The sequence below is a fragment of the Lithobates pipiens genome, unplaced genomic scaffold (genome assembly GCF_037356315.1).
Source record: "Lithobates pipiens isolate NorthernLeopardFrog02 unplaced genomic scaffold, aLitPip1_a1.2 Scaffold_64, whole genome shotgun sequence".
Lineage (NCBI taxonomy): Eukaryota > Metazoa > Chordata > Amphibia > Anura > Ranidae > Lithobates > Lithobates pipiens.
Window position 1 is genome coordinate 1,203,284 of NW_027507886.1, and position 19,219 is coordinate 1,222,502.

The 19,219-nt window shown below is 47.3% G+C and overlaps 1 non-coding gene across 1 annotated transcript; it reads left to right on the forward strand.

The window, feature by feature from the left end:
- Positions 1-7,662: 7,662 nt before the first annotated feature.
- On the forward strand, positions 7,663-7,769 carry LOC143958922 (U6 spliceosomal RNA). The gene has a single exon (XR_013270145.1). It is a non-coding gene; the product is annotated as a U6 spliceosomal RNA (small nuclear RNA).
- Positions 7,770-19,219: the final 11,450 nt, after the last annotated feature.

The following is a 19,219-nucleotide window of genomic DNA, read 5'->3' on the forward strand; positions in this document are numbered from 1 at the left end:
TGACACCACACCTGCAAAAGATTGTGCCTAAAAATATACTCAGTTGGCCACATGAAATGTACTGCCTGTATATTTAGTTTTCTACTACTCTTGGCTTACTACTCTTAGGATACAATATTCTACAGCTGTCTTTTTTTGTGTTTGCAAAAACATCATTATCATGAGCTGCCGCCAGAGGTCCAGGAGTCATTGAGCACCAACCCTGACAATTTTGTATATTATTTTACCTCTTGGTTTCCACTTCTACTCCTTCACACACACACACACCAGGCACTGGAACTGTGCGTGGGAGAGAGACCTTTCCAGAACTATTACCACTATTACCACTGAGGTGGCCACAGGAGGTCATGTGACAGACCTTAGGCTGCCCAGAGAACACTTGTGTTGGCCAGCTGGACTCTACTGGACTCTACTGTTTTTACAGTGAATTGCACTGCCTCATAGTATTTGCACAGTAGTTTTTATTTTTTTTCACTGTATTTGCTTTTATTTTAGGGGCCTCCAAACACATTAATCTTTTTTTTTTTCATTTACCTTCCAGTCTGTTGAATGGAGGTGATTACTGGAAGCCTGACTTAGCATTAAAGCCTCCAGTTTGCATAGTGATACCGTTATCATGGTAGCCTATCTTCTGGTAGCCATCTTACCTTCCATAAAGGTGAAGTTTTTCCATCATGCGCTATTCTGAAGTAAACTCCGGCATCTGCCCAGTGGACACTATGAAGATATTTTAGTTTTTTTTTATGATTATGGGCCCATTCACATGGGTGCATGGATCCATACACCTGTGCAGAGAGCTGTGTTTATCCCCCCAGGAGGCACAGGCGGTCCTTGCAGCCAGCCTGCTAAAATCAAGGCCAGGCTGATAGCTTCCCAGATCTTCACATAAATTCCCGAATGTTCATCTGTGTGGGATTTGACTACAGACAGACACCATTCAGAGCCTCAGGCCTGCAAAGATGTACACACAAGGATGTGCATGAAGATCTGAGCAGCTGTCAGCATGTCATTGATTTTAACAGGCTGGCTGCATGGACTAGCTGTGCCTCCCAGGCAGATAAACATGGCCCTCTGCATGGGTTTATGGATCCATGCACCCCTTTGAGTGAGCGTTAAATATCTTTTTTTTTTTAATATATAAGATTTTTGTACTCACCGTAAAATCCTTTTCTCTGAAGTTCACTGACTGACACAGCTCCATTAATCTTGACCGTAGGGTTATTACACCACCTTCAGGAGAGGACTAGACATACATGTGAAAAAACAGACCTTTACAGTTCCACCCAGGGGGCGGTCCCTCAGCCTGCTTCCTGCAGCTCAGTACGTCAACAAGCAGTATAATGTAAACCAATAGGAGGGGAGGGGTGCTGTGTCAGTCAGTGAACTTCAGAGAAAAGGATTTTACGTTGAGTACAAAAATACTATTTTCTCTTTCATTCAGAGAAAATTGAGTACTGTCCGTGATACTTTTTTTATTTGCACTAACATACAATTTTTCAGGACAAGCTTCCGGGGTATGTCCGCTTCTTCAAGGTCCAAGCAGTACTGATCAGTACTGCTTGGACCTTGAAGAAGGGGACATACCCAAAAGCTTGTCCTGAAAAATTGTATGGTAGTGCAAATAAAAAAAGTATCACGGACAGTACTCAATTTTCTCTGTCACAATTGCACTAATACGGCTACAATCACATTAAGTATGATGGAAGATACTCTTTCGTTCACTAACTGACACAGCTCCATTAATCTTGACCGTAGGGACATCCCCAAGCAGTGTCATAATGAGGGGCGGGAACAGTATAAAAACTTCACCCACAACCAGAAGTGCTCTTTAAAGAGGAAGTAAACCCTGATGAGTTTACTTCCTCTTTCATTCCCTGCAAAGGCAAAGCATAATGGACTACTATGCATCGCATAGTAGCCCATTATGTGTCACTTACCTGACACAGGAGCCAGCGAAGTCACCGCTGTCCCCTGTAGTCCGCCGCATCCATCTTCTTGGTGAGGTCTCACAGCTCCGCCACTGTCATTCGGCGAAGCCGCAATGACGTCACTCCCGCGCATGCGCACGGGAGCCGACACGCGCGGCAGCTCCGTCGTTAAGAATGCCGTGCTCAGTGCGCCTGCGCCGTAGACAGCGGTGCCTGTTTTCGGGCAAACATCTCCTAAACCATATAGGTTTAGGAGATATTTCTTAGACCTACAGGTAAGCCTTAATCTAGGCTTACCTGTAGGTCAAAGTGGTTTGTAAGAGTTTACAACCACTTTAACAGTGGAGTCACCACCTTATCTAGCCGCATCAGAACTTTCAGTCAACAGTGCATTATACTCAAAAGTAACTGTATTTTTAAAACAGAGTAAAAAGTGCAAAATTGCAACATTACGTGGCCGCCTGCAAAACTTTGCGGCCAAAGCAGGCATCAGACGATGTGCTTACATACACTTTCTGGAAACGGAATAGGTGCGCAGACGCCACCCTTTCTCCTCACACATGGAGATGTAGGCCTTCCAGGTACGATGCTATATCTTCCGAGAAGAAGATTTCCATACCCTCAACATAGTTGAAATCACAGAGTCCGATTGGCCTCGGTTCCTCAGCACCTGGCTCTCAACAGCCATGCCGTTAAAACCAGCGATGGTAAAGCAGGATGGAGAATCGGACCTTGACATAGAAGCCAATCTGGGGCAATCAGTATTACTGGAATCCCCTCTGTCTCCACTATGCAGAGCAGATGTGGTAGTAGCTTTAGCGGAGGAAAGGCGTAGATAAGTCAATACTGACCCCATGGAGCCACCAGCGCGTCTGCCCAAGGATCTCTTGTAATGGATACGAATCTTGTCACTTTCCGATTGAGACCAGAAATCAGGAGAGCCACGTCTGGTGTGCCCCATCGCAGGCACAGTAGCCTGAACACTTCCGGATGCAGCGCCCATTCTCCTGGGTCCAGCATCTGGCGACTTAGGTAGTCCGCCTGCCAGTTTTCCACTCCCAGGATGTAAATGGCCGATAGGGCCGGTACATGTCGCTCTACCCACTGAAGGATGTGAGCGACCTCCCGTCCTGCAGCCAAGCTTCTTGTTCCTCCTTGATGGTTGACATATGCCACCATCGTGTCGTTATCTGGCTGGATCCTGGTCGGACGCCCTCGTAGTCTCATCGACCATGCGGGGAGGCATAGCCTGATCGCTCGGAGCTTGAGCACATTGATCGGCAACTTGGATTCCTCCCCCGACCAGAGGACCTGGGTTGACTGTACTCCCAGTACTCCACCCCAGCCAGACAGGCTGGCATCCGTTGTGATCACTGTCCAATGTATAGGTAGGAACAACTTCCTGGACCGAAGTGCCGGGGACCTCAGCCACCAGAGCAGGGATTCCCTGACTGACTGGATCACCCGAATTTGCCAATCCAGGGATAACGGAGATTTGTCCCATTTTGTCAAGATCTCCTTCTGCAAGACTCTGGTATGAAACTGGGCGTACGGCACCACCTCGAAGGAGGCCACATGAGCCCCAGGACTCGCATGCAGAAGCGTATCGACGACCACCTGTGGTTCATCAATAGTTTTACCTCAGTTCTGAGAGTCTGCAGCTTGACTGAAGGAGAAACACTCTCGCTTCCATGGAGTCCAGCAGTAGGCCTAGGTACTCCAGGGTTTGCATGGTGATCGCTTCATCCTCCTTTAATTCTGAGGCGGAAGATGCTCTACTGTAAATCATAGAAACCTCTGATGCCGGAGGCATATGGGTATGTGCAGGTACACATCCTGGATGTCCAAAGATGCCGGGGAGTCCCCCTAATGGAGTGCAGTGACCACTGAGCGAACTAGTTCTATTCTGAACCTCTATACTTTCACAAAGAAATTGAGGGCTTTTAGTTAAAAAATTGGATGTACCCCTTCCTTTTTGGGAACCACAAACAGATTGGAGTAGAACCCCTGGAACTTTTCCGACTCCAGAACAGGAACTATCACCCCGCGGCTTAGCGGGTCCCTTAGCGCCCCCATTAGGACCTCCCGGCGAGCCGTGAGTAAGGGTATACTGAAGAGGAAGAATCTGGTGGCCAAGAGAGAAGCTCTATCTTGTAGCCAGAAGAAATCAGTTGGCAGACCCATTGGTTGGACAGCCGAGAGGCCCACCGGGCTTCAAACTCCCAAAGGTGACCCCCCACCCGAGAGACAGGCGGGGGCAAACCTTCATGCGGTAGCACTTTTGCTCAGAGGCTTGTTAGGCTTGCGGTTCTAGGGATGCTTTTGTCCCTCAGAGGTTGTCCTGTCCGGCTAGGAGCATTTAGTCGAAGCTCCGGACGGACGAAAAAGCCTGTGGGGCCCTTGCCTGTGGAGTGGTTCCGTAGTATTTCTGGCCTGTGGGAGCAAGGTACTCTTCCCACCTGTGGCATTCTTAATGATGTCATCCAATGAGGCTCCAAAGAGCTGCTCACTAAGGAAGGGTAGATCCGTCAGGGCCTTTTTAGATGCTTGGTCCGCAGACCAGCATTTTAGCCGAATCAGGCACCTCAGCACCACTGCTGACACTGAAGCCCTGGATAGCAGAGGAAGCGTATCCAGGGCCGCGTCACAAATGTACTTAGGTCCTTGCACTAACTGGTCTGCCAGTTCCAAGCAGACAGGAGAGGCCTGCTGCGTCCCCAATTTGCGGTGGCCAGTACTGGTCGCACCCCACCACCGTAAACAAGGAACTTCCACTGCCTAGGCCTTCCTGTCTGTAGGGTCCTTAAACGCAGGAGTCCCCTCTACCGGAATTGTGGTTACTTTATTTAACTTGGATACTTGGGGGTCCACGACCGGAGGAGCCGACCATTTTTTAAGAAGGCTCTCCTCAAAGGGGTAATGCACCGCCATACTTTTTGGGACCGAAAAGGTCCATTGTGGTCTTCCCCATTCCTTATACATGAACGAAATAAGTCAGATAAAGGGACCGCTACTGCAGCAGAGGGACCGGCTGTATCCTGAATTTTCAGGGTATCATGCACAGCTGTGATAAGTGCTCCAACTAGCGATTTGTCTTGCGCGGACCCGGACGGGGACTCATCCTCACTGTCCGATCGGTCCTGGTCAGCATCACCTGAAACAGAGCAGGGGCCACCACCCTCAATGGGGCCCGAGTCTGCATCAGAGCTCTCCCCGGAGGGTGGCTACTTTTTACCACCTTTGCGCCTGCACACCGCCTCCACCCTGGCAACAAATGTTTCAAGGACTGACGACAAAGCGGCCAAAAGCACTGCACTGTTTCCAGACGAGCAGGGACCAGTGCTCAGAATAAAAACCATGCTGGGCTACAATAAAATAGCCACCGGCCACCCAGTATAAAGGACATAATCACAGATAAAATGGCCGCCGAGCTACAGCAAAATGGCCCCTGACCACGCTTTTCACTGAGGCACACCAAAAATGGCCGACAAGCAACTGTACACAGTGAAAAGACAGTGAAAATGGCAGCAAAACAGCGCTATGGCAATCAGCACATGCAGACCTCCAGACACCCAGCGGGAAGACCACAGACACCCAGGGACACAGACATTCAGCGCAGCCCCCATCTAAGGTAAGAGCTCCCCAAGGGACCCCTGGCTACAGGTACACACCGCTCAGCAGCCCATCATGCAGCATCCCCACGGGGGGAGGGAAGATAGGGACAGGGAGAGAAGAGAGGGACCCCCAAATCGACCTCCCAGGGAATGCCCAGCTGCTCCATGCCGCCGAGGCAGGGAGAGCTGTACTTACCATTTGGGCGAGCTGGGGACATCCCATCACAGACCCACTCTCCCATCAGTTCGGGGTGGCTGCTGGCCACGGCACACTGTGACAAAGACATCAGTAGTCCAGTCACATGTGTGCCCTGGAGCATTGTGCTCACCGGCCATCCCTGAAGCCTGAGGGGCATGTCGTGGCTGACCCAGCACATAGCTATGGCCTGCACATGCTCGATGGCCAGGCTGGGGAGACTACAAGGATAAGGATATCCAGCCTGTCACCCAGCCAGCTGTTGGTAGTAGATCACAGGATCAGGGTTCCTAGGTCCATCTCCTTCACTAGGCAGAAAAAACTGAAGCTGCAGGAAACAGGCTGAGGGGTTGTTACTGGAGGGACCGCCCCCTGGGCGGAACTATAAAGTTCTGTTTTTTCACATGTACAACATGTTCTGCCTAGTCCTCTCCTGAAGGTGGCCTAACGACTCTATGGTCAAGAATAATGGAGCTGTGTCAGTCAGAGAACGATAGAGAAATGGTGGCGGTCAGCGCTATGGCGGCAGAACATGCAGAGCCCACAGACACCAGCAACAAGATAGATGACAGCACAGGTACACAGACAGCCAGCGCAGCCCCCAACCAAGGATCAGAGCCCCCCAGCCCAGGTACACACACCACACCACAGCCCAGTCATGCAGCATCCCCCACGGGGGGGGGGACAGGGACAGAGGAAAGGCAGAAGAGGGACCCCCTAATGGACCTCCCAGGGAATGCCCAGCTGCTCTGTCCTGCCGAGACAAGGAGGGCTGTACTTACTGTCCAAATGAGCTGGAGGCATCCCATCACGGACACACACCCGAGCAGTATGGGGTGGCTGTGGGCCACGGTACACTGTGACAAAGACATCCGTAGTCTGGTCATATGTGTGCCCCAGGGCATTGCACTCACTGGCCGCCCCTGGAGCCTGCACACGCTCGATTGCCAGGCTGGGGAGACTACAAGGATCTATATTATCCAGCCTGTCACCCAGCCGGCTGTTGATAAAGGCAAAAAAATAGAAAAAACCCCAGGACCGATGATCTCGTAGGGAGCCTAGGTCCTTCTTTTTCACTAGGCAGAAAAAAACTGAGCTGCAGGAAGCAGGCTGAGGGGTTATTACCAGAGGGACCGCCCCCCTTGGCGGAACTGTACAGTTCTGTTGTTTTTCACATGTATTACATGTTCTGCCTGGTCCTCTCCTGAAGGTGGCGTAATAACCCTACGGTCAAGATTAATGGTGCTGTGTCGGTCAATAAACGAAAGAGAAAAAAGGACGTCAACTTTGTTTGGGTACAACATTGCACGAGCACGCAACTGTCAGTTAAAGCGACGCAGTACCATATCGCAAAAAATGTCCTGGTTTTTAAGGGGGCAAATCCTTCCAGTCCTTAAGTGGTTAATTAAAGCACTTTCATAGCCGTTATAGGACTGGCCATGGCTGTGAGATAGTTATGTGTCACATGTTCCAAGATATAGAAAAGGAAGCTGGAGCAAGAAACACATTTTTTTAGAAAATGATTCTAACAGCAACAGGTTTACTGAAAAACAAAAAAACTAAGTACAGCTCAAAGCACATTGCCCAACCAGAGTTCATTTTACTGCAGTAGATCAGTAAAATATGGACTCTGATTGGTTGCCCTTTACTTTCCTGCCACCTACAGACAGCTCAGAAACCTCAACTTATCTTTTTCACAGCATTCATGGGACTAGAGGCCAAATTCAATTTAACTTTAAACTTTAAATATAATAAAAACCAATAGTCTTAATATGTGGTAAGAATGGCTGTGGCCCTTTATTACTGGTATGACGATATATACTGTATAACCAATAATAACCAATATATTTTATTTTGACGATATAACATTTATAACCATACATAGATTATAAATACCAATGGTTCAGCTTTAAAAGCTCAAACCGTGCTCACTTCGGCAGCACATATACTAAAATTGGAACGATACAGAGAAGATTAGCATGGCCCCTGCACAAGGATGACACGCAAATTCGTGAAGCGTTCCATTAAAAAAAAAAAAAAAAAAAGCTCGAACCGACCAAATAATAACAAAAAACACTATCCCTTACAACAGAAGGAATATTCAAAAAAGGGGGGAAGGACCGCGACAAAGGGAGGGAGGGAGGGCGGGGTACCTTTTCTTCTGCTGCAGCCATTGTTCTAAATAAATTTGATGGTTTAAATTCTTTTATAACCTCTTCTTTCTTTTTATAGGTTCATTGGATCACCTGACCAACTGTCGAATTTTCTAGAAGTCAAGTGTCGGCTGGCAGGTAAGTGACCAATTAAATAACAGAATTTATTAAGGTTATTTATTTGTCCCTATTCCCATAGGCAGGGGGGCGCTATTGCGTTCCCCCTACTTTCATTTAAACTGTGTGACACGTGAAATTTACAGGTGTGCCATGGGAGTTTTGAAAATCACTTAAAATTGCTTTTTGAAACCTTGAACATATCAAAAATTTCAATGGTATATCAATGTCACAAAAGTTAAAAAAGTTACATATTTAAAAACCTTTCGTAATGCGAGACTTGTGCGAGATCTCGGGAGAACGCAATCGCTCAAATTATATTACACTATAATAATAGAGACCGTTTCATTCCAACTTTGATGATTGTAAATAAAGTTTGTTCATTGTATAGCGATGGAGAAATACTTAATCAAGTCTGGAACTCTGAAAGAGAAACTGTTAAATTAAAAGCAAGCGAAAGTACAAAGAAGATTACAATCGCTTCAATCTGATTTGCTCTAGAAAACAGGCCTTTACATTAAATTTAAAATTAAATATACTGTATGTGTAAACATTAATACGTTCTTCATCATAAAAATTGTTGAATATTTTCAGGTGTGCTGTGAAAATTTTTAGATCTTTTTGTTTTGCCACAAGACAAAAAAGTTTGAGAAACACTGTTCTAGAGGGAGTGCAATGCTGGAAAGAAGACTTATTGTTTTCTTACCCAATACAGGTTCAGAGGTAATGGAAGAGATGGTCCAGCTCTCTGAATAGATATAGAAACCTAGGATGGTTGTTTCTCAGTGGGGACGGTTATCTTTCTGCATATATGAGAAGTATCTCTATAGTTATGCATCCTTGTGGAGTCTCCCAGGGAAACAAGTGCATAGAGTGATCGGTTCTATTCTGATCTGTGCTCTGGTCAATGAGCTTGCATGTTCCACACTGTTGTGTATTGCTCACATAAGCCCCATACACACTATCAGATTTTCTGCTGATTTTTTCCATCAGATTTACCAAAACCATATAATATGAGGTCAAACCTTAGGGGTTTCAATGTGTATGCAATCAGGCAGGCCCTTGTACTACATGGTTTTGGTAAACCTGAAGGAAAACATAAGCAGACAATCTGATAGTGTGTATGGAGCTATAGGAATGCCCATAAAGTGGGCTTCAGCATGGGGTGGAAACAACAGCCAACACAAACAGAATAAACTTTGCTTTTACTGCCCAACCCTAGGACAGATCAGAACAGATATAATACCCAGGGCCGTCTTTAATATTGATTGAACCCTGGGCAAAACCTTTCTTGCATGTTCCACACTGTTGTGTATTGCTCACATAAGCCCCATACACACTATCAGATTTTCTGCTGATTTTTTCCATCAGATTTACCAAAACCATATAATATGAGGTCAAACCTTAGGGGTTTCAATGTGTATGCAATCAGGCAGGCCCTTGTACTACATGGTTTTGGTAAACCTGAAGGAAAAAATAAGCAGACAATCTGATAGTGTGTATGGAGCTATAGGAATGCCCATAAAGTGGGCTTCAGCATGGGGTGGAAACAACAGCCAACACAAACAGAATAAACATTTGCTTTTACTGCCCAACCCTAGGACAGATCAGAACAGATATAATACCCAGGGCCGTCTTTAATATTGATTGAACCCTGGGCAAAACCTTTCTTCCCCCCCCCCCATGTAGTTTCGCTCTCCACCTGCTCTGAGACATACAATATATAGCAGCTAGACTCAAAATCAGTTTACTGAATCAGATCAGGCAGATATTGTGATTGGTTGCCAGAGGTTACAGTGTATCATTACTGCTCACTGACTAGAGTTTAAAGCACACATTACGGGTTACTGATTAGTTGTTAGAGGTTACAGCACATGATTTCTGCTTGTTGATTGGTTGCTAGAGATTACTGTGGATATGACCTCAGGGGGGCATTTTATACATATCAATGCTACCCGCCTCCGCTATTTACATATCAATGTCATCGCTATTTACATATGAATGATGGTAATTTACATGTAAACACAGGGTCTGCAGGTGAGTCATCTGTACACAACAATAGGGCAGAGTTGGGCAGCATTAGTAGTAGCACTTCACACTGAGATATCAGGACACAGCATGGAACTAAAACCTCAAAGAACGAGGGAAATTAAACCAGGATAGTTAGTAAGTATGAGGCAGCTGCTTTGGGCTCCACAACAATGACAGGGCCCAGGGCAGCTGCCCCTTTTGCCCTGCCTTAAAAACGGCCCTGATAATACCATATAATATAAGGTCAAACCTTAGGAGTTTCAAGTTGTATGCAATCAGGCAGGCCTTTGCACTACATGGTTTTGGTAAATCTGAAGGAAAAAATCAGCAGAAAATCTGATAGCATGTATGGGACTTTAAAGTGGTTATAAACCTCAGCCATGAATTATGAACAAAACATATCCCTCTATAGCAGGGGTGTCTAAACTTTTTTCAAAGAGGGCCAGATTTGATGAAGTGAACATGCATAAGGGTCGGCCATTTTGCCTGACATTCTTTGAACTATTAAAATTCAGTCTAATGCCCCGTATGATCGGATTTTCCACCAACAAAACCGCGATTTTTGTTCGAAGGGTGTTGGCTCAAACTTGTCTTGCATGCATACGGTCACACAAATGCCAACAATTACGAACGTGGGAACGCGGTGACATATGATGAGCCGATCAAAATTAAGTTCAATAGCCAGTGCGGCTCCTTCTGCTTGATTCCGAGCATGCGTGGACTTTTTTGCCACGGACTTGTGTACACGCGATTGGACTTTCTGACAACAGCGTTTTGTTGGTGGAAAATTTGAAAACCTGCTAGCAAACATTTGTTGGCGGAAAGTCCGACAGCAAATGTTCGATGAAGCATACACACGGTCGGACTTTCCGACAACAAGCTCATATCCAACATTTCCCATCAGAAAATCCGACCGTGTACGCCGCATGTGTTTTCATCCGAGCATTAATACACTACCCAAGAAGAATTCTCTTGCCTTTGTAGCTGTGTGTGGTGAAGACATGATCTCGAGCATCTTATTTGGATATATTTTTTTAAACATGAGTTCTTTTTATTGAAAAAATAAACAAGGTATGGTACATACAAAAAAAAAGGACCAATACGGTCTCCATCAAATCACATGATATTCACAGATGCAATCGTCACATACAATGAATGTACACGTTTCACATAGGTCTACAAGTCAGTACATGGTATAAAATGGTTACCGGATTCAGATCATCTCCCCTAGAAATCCGCCCACCCCTCCCCTTCCCGTCCCCATTCACCCATACCCAGCTCTCCTACTAAATCCTATCTGCAGTAGCTAACAGTGCTCCGCAGGGGGCAGATTAAGTTATACATGTAGCAGGGTTTTTAAACCACCTGTCCCAGATCTTCTCATATTTGAAAGGGCATCCCCTGTGCAGGTATATAAGCTTCTTAAAAGGCAAGACACCGTTGATGTCACCAAGCCATTGGGAAATCGTTGGAGGGTCAGGTCTCATCCAGACTCTAGCAATCATTTTTCGAGCAGAAAATAGGGTTTCATGTAAAAATATTTTAGTGTATTTGTTCAAAGCCGTGTCCGGGAAAATACCCAACAGGCACAGCTTTGGCTGAAGTACGGCTGGGGAACCCATCGTATCATGTAGAAACCTCACCACCTGGGACCAGTACGCCTGAATCTTAGGACACTCCCAGAGAAGATGAAAAAAGGTACCAGACGCACGTGCACACATAGGGCAGGTGCCAGGGCACTCGCGCCTGTACCTGGAGACCGTGAGCGGCGTGAGATACGCTTTGTGCGTAATAAAAATTTGAGTTAACCGGTCAGAGAGTCTGGGCGATGCTAATTTACAGGTATCCAGCGCATCACTCCATTCATCATCAGTAATAGGCCCCAGTTCCCCCACCCACCTATTTTTAAGAGAGAAGGCAGCTACAGTCATGGAAGGAAGTGATAACATAGCATAAAACTGTGAAATTAATTTTTTGGGATCTGGGTTTTTAACTGCCGCCATCAGTGGATTGGGGGGTACAGATGGGTCACCTGTAGGGAATTGGGCACGGTAGGCGTGCTGAATCTGCAGATATCTATAATAAAAGTGGTTCGGGAGCCCATATTCCGCCTGTAAAGCGGAGAAGGATTTCAGCTTGCCATTATGTGAGACATGTAAAATATGCCCTTCCCGCACCATGATCCGCTATCCACAATCCGTCTGAATTCTGGGAGGCACCAATTATACCAAATGGGGGTGTACTCATGCAGGGGTGGGAGGCTCAACTTAAGAGAGGCAATGCGCCACACCCTCCTGTAATGGTAAAGAAGAGATGTGGCAGACTCCCTCCCTCCTCCCCTCTCCGGCCCCCCAACTATCGCCACCATCGGGTCTAAGGTAGGCCCGATCCAGGACGGGCACAAAAAGCGCAAAAACCTGTCTTTATCCGTTTTATCAACATGGAACATTTGCGACAACTGAGAAGCTATATAATAGACATTAAAGTCCGGCATTGCCAATCCTGCTAGGTCAGTGGGTAGATATAATTTTTGCCATGCTAGTTTGTGTCTACTGTTACCCCACACAAAGGGTTTTAAGAGGGCCTCTATCACCTTAAAATGTTTAAGAACCAGGTAGACGGGGGAGTGCCAAAGCACATATAAAATTTTAGGAAGGAGAATCATCTTGATCAGATTTGTACGCCCCATAACCCCCAGGGGAAGGCGCGCCCAAAGCTGCGTTTTTTGTTTAATCAGGTCAATCAAAGGAGTTATATTAAGTTTAATGTAGTCAGACGGGGATCTGGAAGTCAGGACGCCAAGATATTTAACCGTGTCTACCCTCTGCAAAGGGAGCAGAGCACTGTCCCTAGGGGGCGGGAAACTGTCCAGGGGCAAGATCTGTGACTTGTCCCAGTTAATTTTAAGACCGGAAAACTTACCGAAGTCTTCTATCAGTGTCAAAGCAAGGGGGAGTGATTGAGTCGAATCATTCAGGTACAATAGGGTATCATCCGCATAAGTGCTAATCTTCTCCACTATTCCACCCCTACCCAAACCCACAATGCCTACGTGTTCACGAATTGCGATAGCGAGTGGCTCCGCCGCCAAAGCATACAGCAAGGGCGACAGAGGACACCCCTGCCTAGTCCCTCTAGACAGAGAAAACCGTTCCGAGGGCCAGCCATTCGCCAAAACCCTGGCCACCGGGTTTTGATAAAGTAGTTGGATCCACCTAATAAACTTAGGCCCTATACCAAACCGAGCCAGGCAATTCCATAGGTATCTCCACTCAACAGAATCAAAAGCCTTGGCGGTGTCCAAGGCGACTATTATCCTGGAACCAGGGTCATCATGGGGAGTCTGGAGATTAATAAACAATCTACGGAGGTTAAACGACATGTTTCTACCGGGCATGAATCCCGCTTGATCCATATGGATCAGCGAGAGGATTACGTTATTGAGCCGGATGGCAAGAATCTTAGCAAGTATCTTAACATCAACCTGCAAGAGGGAGATAGGGAGATAAGATTCCGGGAGGTGCGGGTCCTTTCCAGGTTTAGGGATTAACACAATAGTCGCTTCTGTCATGGATGGTGGGAGTTCGGCGTTCTGAAATATGGACTCGTAAATTGCTAGAAGCCTAGGGGCCAGTAAGTCTATGAAAGTAGAGTAAAATTCTATCGGCAAGCCATCTGAGCCCGGGGCCTTGGATGGTGGGAATGTAGCAATTGCTGAGACTATTTCATCCCGAGTCAGGGGTGCCTCCAGCTCAGAGACCTGCGCCTCGGTCAATTGGGGAAACTGCAATCCATTTAGAAAAGATTCCATCAGAGAGGGGTCAGCCGAGGCAGTAGAGGTGTACAGAGAGGTGAAGAAGTCACGAAACATCTGCGTGACCCGTATTGGATCCGTCTCAAGTACACCCTGCGGCGAGCGGAGGGAGATCACCACAGGAGGTCTCTCTTTACCATGAACTAGATAAGCCAATAGTTTCCCCGCTCGCTCACCATGCTCAAACGACCTCTGTCTGAGAAAGAACAATTTCTGTTTGGACTTTTCATAAAGCAATAGGTCAAGTGTTCTGGAACAAAGTCTAATACTATCTGCCTTTTCTGCCGAGGGGTCGCGTACAAAATCCTGTTCCAGCGTCTGTAGAGTATGTGTCGCCACAGCTACCTTAGCAGCAGAAGCTCGCTTTACCCGGTTAATTTGGGTCTGTAAGGTCATTCTAGCATGAAGTTTAAAAGCTTCCCAAACTACATACGGTCTGGCCGAACCCTCGTTAGTCTCAAAAAAAGCCTGCCACCCCGATTCAAGGTCCCCATCGTCAGGGAGGAGAGTTAACCAAAAAGGATTAAGGCGCCAAGACGTTAGGGGATGAGTGTGCCGTAGGGAGGGCGTCATCCAGTAGGGACAGTGGTCAGAGAGCGATCTGGGGCATAGGCCCACATCATCAAGTCTAGGGAGGAGAGAAGCGGAGAAGAGTATGAGGTCTATACGGGACATAGAGTGATGAGTAGCAGAGAAACATGTGAAAACGCGTTGAGTTGGATGCCTAGTGCGCCATGAGTCCATCAAGTGGAAATCGTGGAGAAGTCTGGCAAACCTGGTCAGGGAGGGGCCCGGGGCAGCCCGAGTGGGGCACGCCATCCTATCTAGGGACCTGTCTAACACATTATTAAAGTCCCCCAGCCACACCACGGAGGCAGCGGGATGAAGGGCCATATAATTAAATCCCTCAGACAGCACTCCAAACTGGAATGGTGGGGGCACATAAAAAGCCATTATAAGAAACATATCACCATGCAGTTTGGCCTTAAGAAATACAAATCTACCCAAGGGGTCGATGACCGAATCCTGGAGTTCAAAATGTGTGTGTTTAGCTATCAGGAGGGAGACACCCCTGGAATGGGTAGTATGTACTGAGTGATACCCCCAGCCTATCCAAGGACGCCGAAGCGCCCTGAGCATAGGACCCTCAGCATGTGTTTCCACTAAAGCCACCACGTCTGCCTTCATTTTTTTGAGCTGCCCAAAAACTGCTGACCGCTTAATAGGGTCCCCCAATCCCCTCACGTTCCAGGTAAGGAATTTCAGTGTGGCCATGGGTGTTTATCAATCAATGGTGAGACTCCAGGAGACAGATCAACCCACAAAAACAGAGCAGCCACTGCCTGCCCACCCCGAATAAAGGGAGGCCCCACCCCTCCAACCAGACATACATTGTACCATAGAAAACAGTAATAAGAGAACTCAAGAAGAAAAACAACAAAAACCTGTGTACCCCAGAAAAACCATACACCCCCCCTCCCCGCCCTGCACTGACCCCAATTAGTGCGGGCATTGACCCCAAACCGCCAACAGGGCATAAACAATGTCCAACTCGGACCGGAACAACCCCGCGACTGGGAATCACCCATATAGACAAGAGAAGAAAAAAGCAACATGTTATGCCGGTTGTTCCAATCCGAGAGGCACATATTGAAACTTCGGGCGAAACTTCGCTGTATTATGTGACACTATAGGACTGCGCTCACAGAGCAGAGTGAGCTTGTTGGTTATTTGGTCCCCTCCGCCGGCCAGGAGGACACACAAAAAAAGAAAAAAGAAAAAGAGAAAGAAAAAAAAAAGGGGGGGAAAAAGGGGGCATACATTTCCATAATAAGTAGTCAAACAACCAAAGATAAAGTTTCAACATAGGCACCGGTGAGGGTAGCTGTAGCGCACAATGAGATAACACTTGGCCAATGCCTGTTTGCAGAAGACACCAGGCCAGAGTAAGGAGTTCCAGCACAGACGGGGTAGGGGAACCTGTCCACAGTCTCTCAGGTAGGAGTATGATCCAGTGCAAAGTGGGTCCAGGCGGACAGGTGCCCCGTCACAACAGGCCCGCTCCAGCCATATGTGTATTCCAATGAGAATGTTAAGTCACATGAAGCAAAACGGAGACAGTCAACAGCACAACAGTTTAGGTCTGAGAGTAGTGTGCCTAGTAGGGAGAACTGACAGGCCATGGCATGGTCAGTGAAAAGGTGTATAAACACGGCCCCAATCCAGGGAAACTGGTACAGTAGGAAGTGTGTAAGTGGAAAAAAAAGGGCATTGTCATCTTTGCACATATACTCATCTGTCCGCATCCCGACGCTCAAGCCACGACAGCACTGTTTCAGGATCCTCAAAGAAGTGGGCCCGGTCCGTGCCTTCCACACGCGGACGAGCAGGAAATAACATGGCATACTTTATATTCTTGATGCGCAGGCGTCTCTTCACTTCCATAAAACTTTTGCGTTTTTTCTGAACTTCAGAGGAGAAATCAGGGAAAACTGCCACGGTTTTGTTTTCAAAAGGAATATTCCCCTTTTCCCTGCTAAGCCGTAGAAGGGTGTCTCTGTCCCTAAAATTCAGGAATTTGGCAATAAAAGTACGGGGGGGCGCCCCCGGGGGGGGAGGCTTGCCTGACAACCTATGTGCGCGTTCCACTGCAAACATGGGGGAGAATGAGTCCCTGCCATAGGTGTCCACAAGTAACTTTTCCAAATAAGTTGGGGGGTCTCTGCCCTCCACCCCCTCTGGCAGGCCTATGAAACGCAGGTTACATCTGCGAATTCTGTTCTCAATGTCATCCTGCTTCTGAAGGATTTGATGTACTTGGTGCTGCATGGCCTCTGAGGAGATCTGAAGGGGGGGGGGGAGTCCTCTACATTACTCAGGCGGGTTTCAGCTTCAGTGACCCTCTCCCTAAGCTTCTGAAAGTCTTGCAGAACCAGCGATATATCTACCTTTACCTCCTCAATCCTGGCTGTGAGGTTAGTCTGGCAGTTCGTTACCGCTTCCTGGCAGGCCGTAATTGCATCAAGGAGCCTGTTCGTATCTGCGCTCCGCGCGTCCTCCTCCCCCTGCATGGCGGCGCCATCTTGGTCTGCGGGGCCTGGTCCTTCATGCCGGTATTGTGACAGTTTGGCGGCCGCTGCACTGTTCCGCTTCGTCGGCGACATGTGCCCCACGGTTGTCCGGTCAGCAGTGTGGTTAAAACGGAGGAAAAAAAGGTGATCTGTGTCTCAGGATAGGTATTCAGGATGTATGGCCGGCGGAGCTCAGCTCACATGCGTCCTATCTCATGCCGCTCCAGGCCACGCCCCCTTATTTGGATATATATACATATCTTTTATAGCCCCCAACGGATCCTCGAGCACCGCTCAGGACTAAGGATAAGCTTGGGCGTGTTATTTGGATATACTGTATGTATCGGCGTATAACACGCACAGGCGTATAACACTTTCAATTCAATTTAAAAAAAAATTTAAATAAAGAACTGTGAAGCAAAATAAGGGTCAGTGCCCATGAATGCGGCCTAATCAGTGCCCACCTGCAGCTTCACCATTGCCATAAATGCAGCCTCACCATTGACATGAATGCAGTTTCTCCATTGACATGAATGCTGCCTTACCATTGGCATAAATGCAGGCTGACCATTGACATAAATGTAGCCTCACCATTGCCATGAATGAAGCCTCACCATTGCCATGAATGAAGCCTCACCATTGCCATGAATGCAGCCTCACCATTGACATGAATGCTGCCTCTCCATCGACATGAATGCAGCTTCACCATTGCCATGAATGCAGCCTCACCATTGACATGAATGTTGCCTCTCCATTGACATGAATGCAGCCTTACCATTGCCATGAATGCAGCCTCTCTATGTCCGTGAATGCAAGCTGTCCATTGCCATGAATGCAGCCTCTCCATTGCCATGAATTCAACCCTACCATTACAATTAATGCAGCCTTACCGTTGACATGAAGGCAGCCTCACCATTGCCATGAATGCAGCCTCACCATTGACATGAATGTTGCCTCTCCATTGACATGAATGCAGCCTCACCATTGACATGAATGCAGCCTCTCTTTGTCCATGAATGCAGCCTCTCCATTGCCATGAATGCAACCCTACCATTACAATGAATGCAGCCTTACCATTGCCATGAATACAGCCTCACCATTGCCATGATTGCAACCCTACCATTACAATTAATGCAGCCTTACCATTGCCATGAATGCAGCCTCACCATTGCTATGAATGCAGCCTCACATGTGCCATGAATTCAGCCTCACATGTGCCATCAGTGCAGCCTGACTGATGCCCATCTGCAGCCTTGGAAGGGACAGGGAGGGGGCGGGACGAGCCCGACAGATTACATACAGAAGAAGTCTGTATGTAAAGTCCCGCCTCCTATGATAGACAGAAAAGTCTTCCAATGGCAGCCCAGGAGACAGGACTTCCTATTACAGATGCTGAGATTCTCCTGTATGTAATCGAATGGCATTCACCCTGCCCCCTCCCTGTCCCCAGGGCCGATAAATACGGTATATATATCCAAATTACCTGGGGGGCCATATTTAACTGGAACGCAGACTTTGGACATGCCTGCTCTATAGTGTGTACTTGTGTCAACTAAGAGCACTAAAGCCCCATATACACGGTTGGATTTTCCGCCGGAAAATGTGCGATCGGATCATGTTGTTGGAAAATCCAATCGCGTGTGGGCTCCATCTGACTTTTTCCATCGGATTTTCCGATGCACAAAGTTTAAGAGCATGATCTGAAATTTTCTGACAACAAAATCCGATTGTTTAAATTCCGATCGTGTGTAGAAATTTCTGACGGACAAAGTGCCACACATGCTCAGAATAGACTAAGAGATGAAAGCTATTGACTACTGGCCTCTTTATAGTCCTGTTGTATGCGTTATACGTCACCGCGTTCTGAACGATCGTTTTTTTCCGACAACTTTGTGCGACCGTGTGTATGCGAGACAAGTTTGGGCCAACATCCGTCGGAAAAAAATCTGACGGGTTTTGTTGTCGGAATGTCCGACCATGTGTACAGGGCATAAGTTTCATTTCTGTAAGCTGCTTTGTTCCTCAGTTATCAGCATGAATCATTTCTGACAAGTCTTCCTGACACCAAGAGAAAAAAGATGACAGGGGAGGATCTCCAACATACAGCCTGTGGTTGACAGCCTCACCTCTAGTGCTGTGTAAATGGGGGGCGGGGGTGTCCCTCCAATCATCTTTCGGGGCTGCTCACATTGGACTCTGCAGAGTGTAATTTCAGCTCTCTGCCCCCTTTTTTCTGAAATCTCAAACAAGCTATATAAATTCTTGCCTTTGAATGGCTGTTGAGAATCCTGTAGA